The sequence below is a fragment of the Lathyrus oleraceus genome, chromosome 2 (genome assembly GCF_024323335.1).
Source record: "Lathyrus oleraceus cultivar Zhongwan6 chromosome 2, CAAS_Psat_ZW6_1.0, whole genome shotgun sequence".
Classification (NCBI taxonomy): domain Eukaryota; kingdom Viridiplantae; phylum Streptophyta; class Magnoliopsida; order Fabales; family Fabaceae; genus Lathyrus; species Lathyrus oleraceus.
The window spans coordinates 440756778-440760490 of NC_066580.1; positions in this window are offsets into that span (position 1 = coordinate 440756778).

The following is a 3713-nucleotide window of genomic DNA, read 5'->3' on the forward strand; positions in this document are numbered from 1 at the left end:
TACGATCATAGTGTCATTGACAATAGCTACATATCGATGCTTCGTTCTAATAACCTAATCTCCTCAACTGAGAATGAGGAAGTTTATACTAGAACCTTGTGTGGTTGGTGAGAGGGTCTGTATTACTCGGTCTAATGGAGTGCCTGATGAGTACTTCTATTTCTACTAAGGGGTAATAAAGTATTTTAAAATTTGTATCTTGTTTACCGAGTTTGAGTCTGATCTCCTTAAAACCCTAAATATAGCCCCTTCTCAATTATACCAAAATGTTTTGGGATTTATCAAGGCTCTTGAAATCCTTTGTGACGCGGTGGACATAACGCCTACCTTATGATTGTTTTTCTTGTTTTTTAGTTGAAGGGGCAGAAAAAGGAGGTCGATTTCCCTCATTAGGATTCCGGGAAAGAGCTTCCTTCAAGCTTATACTACCAATTATAAATGTTTTAAGGACAATTTCCTTCGATTGAAGAGCGGGAAGAGATGTCCCCAGGTTATATATGCGTTGGACGGGAACTATCATTTTTCGATTTATTGGTTGGATATTCCATTATCGATCTCCGATTTTGACTATGACAAGCTGAACACTCTGGAAATCTTGACTTGGGCCCTTTTGGATGCCTTCCGGGTAGTCAAAGTTAAGGATTTACTACAGATGGCTGAAAAACCTAAACAAAATTCTAATTTCTTGGGTAATGCTTATATCTGCTTTTTTATTAGCTTTTTAATAACTTTATTAACCTTCATATTTCTTTATTTTTTCTTTGGTATTTTCATTCAGCTAACATGACAAAACTCAAGCTTTTCGAACAAAAGAAGCTGATGGTTGAAGCCAGAATGAGGCATGGGGATCAAGCTGCTTCTAAAAGTGATCTAACAGGTATTCAAACTCGGACTCACAAAAGGAAAAGGATGGATGTTATCAAAGCAGGCCCTGTTGTGTCAGAGCCTCATCCGACCTTTGTTCCTCCTCCTAGGGAACCCAAACTGGGTCCTCCAAAAAAGATGAACACCCTAATGAGTGATGATGTCATTCAGGCCAACCTAACAATTACTATCCTGATGCAATATTTAGATAGTAGTCATCAGTCTAAATCCTATTCTAAATTTAAGTTTTGGTCTAACCGATTTAACGAATTGAGATATCTCTACGATCATCTGAACATAATCAAGGACGCTGAGAAGGTGAAGTCCATAGGTGCTCAACAGTTGACCTAAAACCTTGAGGCCTACTTGATGAGATCTGCGGTCATGACTCAGGGTCTGTTTGAAGTAGGTGATGCTTATGGGCAGAACGTGATTCATCTTACTAAAGAGACAACTCAGTTTACAAGTGACTTAAAATCCCAGACTGCCAAGGTAGAGGAGCTGACCAAGTAGCTATCAGAGATGAAGAAATAGAAGAAGACCTCAGAGTCTCAGTTGTCAGAAATGATGAAACAAAAGGAAATCTCCAAGTCCAAATGCTCAGAGCTGGAAGCAACGAATGTTGGCTTGGTTCAAGAAGCGGAACATGCTTAGACTCTTAATGATACTTTGAAGAATTCCTTGCAAGCGCACAAGTATACTTTCTCTCAGTTGGTGATAAAGCTTCTGAAAGGCCCAAAGTCCAAGCTTTATGCATCATGCCCGATTGGATGTGTCAAAGATGGACTTTTTTAAGATTGTGGTGGATGACCAGTTCGTGTACATGGAGGAAGCCTCTCCTGAAGCGGAGGCTTTGAAAGACATGGTGATGGACAACTCTACCCCTAAGGCTCGGGAAGACCAGCACCATGAAGCTTAAGTTTGTTTGTTTATGTTTGTTGTTGGCCATCGACAGTTATGTGCTTTTTGTAACTTTTGAAAAATATTTTTCTTTTCCGACAGATGTTTAAGCCCTTTAAAGGCCCCTTTAGATATATGACAATGTTATTTTGTTATCCTAATACTTATCTTATTTTGCTTTAATACCTTGACTATTTTAATAATTAGGCTTTGTGATTAAACATTTTAATATGGCTACTCATTATAAACTCCTTGAACGTTCGACCCAATCCTTCGGTTTATTTAGCTCGACAGGAGATTTTGTAGGTTATGTTTTGTCCGATGATATATTTACCATACTCTAGCCATTCCTCTTTATTTTATTTTGCACGACTACTTTTAGTCGCAACTTAGCTAAATGTTTTAAGACCTATTAAAAAGTTAGTCCTTCAGTCAGCCGATTTCATAGGTCAGAGGTTTTATTGAACTTAACCTGGCCAGAGGTTTAGTTTTACTTAGCCGATTTCATAGGTCATTGGTTTTTTTCAACTTAACTCGGCTGGAGGTTTAGTTTTAATTAGACGATTTCATAGGTTAGAGGTTTCATGGAACTTAACCCGGGTAGAGGTTTAGTTTTACTTAACCTATTTCATAGGTCAGAGATTCTATTGAACTTAACCCAACTAGAGGTTTAGTTTTACTTAGACAATTTCATAGGTCAGAGGTTTCATTGAACTTAACCCGGCCAGAGGTTTAGTTTTATTTAGTCGATTTTATAGGTCAGAGATTTTATTGAACTTAACCTGGCCATAGGTTTAGTTTTACTTAACTGATTTCATAGGTCAGAGGTTTCATCACCTACTGGGATGATTTTAGTTCTTATATAAAAGAGACACATAATCACAGGAACTGAGGGTGCCTCGTTAAAAACCCTTGAGCTTCAAGGGAAAATAGTGTTACCCTCAATTTTTATTTAAATAATGCTATTACATAATATTTAATTATAATAAAACCTAAGATTGGAAACATTCCAGGCCCTCTACATTTCTACTCCTTCTAAGTTATCCAACATGTAAGCTTCTTGCTGAACACAGTTTGGAGAAATCTCTCTAAAGCTTAGCTTGGAGAGATCATAATCGTCATACTAGTTTACGAGGTATTAGTTTTTGTGTTTTTCCCTCACACGGGAAGTTTCCTTTTATACTGCTTTACTCATCAATGATCCTTAAAGGTATGCTTCTTCATATCCCTCATTAAGGAGACTCTGCATAACATCCGTCGCCCTCTATAATTATCACATAACACCTCCTCCATCAATTTCTGTAACTCCCATGTAATCATAGAATCATTTCGTAACTGTCCCTTGTGACTGTCCATATGGTTTCCTAGCACTGAAGTCAGATCCAACTTGTTCTTTTGTCAGTGATATTATGAGATTGGCTCCGATGTGCTTACATTTGTGTAAGTCTATGGATACTCGACCCATTTTCATATTCGTACTCGGTTATCAAAAGCTCGACCTTAGAGATTTCCGGGATGTATATAAGCCCCCTGATCACGAGGTCCTATTGGATTTGAAGTGTTTGGTCAAGACAATCTTGGAATTCCTTCTTCCTTAAACTGACTCTTATTCGGCTAGTCACTAGGTGTCAATCATTTCAATGATGAAAAATCTTTCTCTCTCATCATCATAATGGATTTTATGGGAACTCCGACTTATCATCATTACTCTACTTTGGTACAAATTCTTGACCGTTGCAAGCTTATTTTAAAACTAGTCAAGGGCCCGTGCGTTCGCACGGGTCACACAATTTCGTTTTTTTTGAAGCTGTTAGAGTAGTAAATTAATATAATATAGTGAATTTTAAGAAATGTATATAAAATATATACAAATTAAGTAGTTTCGACCTGTAACAAATGTATATTTTAGTAGAAAAATAAATGAAACAATTAAGTAGTCATTTATCCAT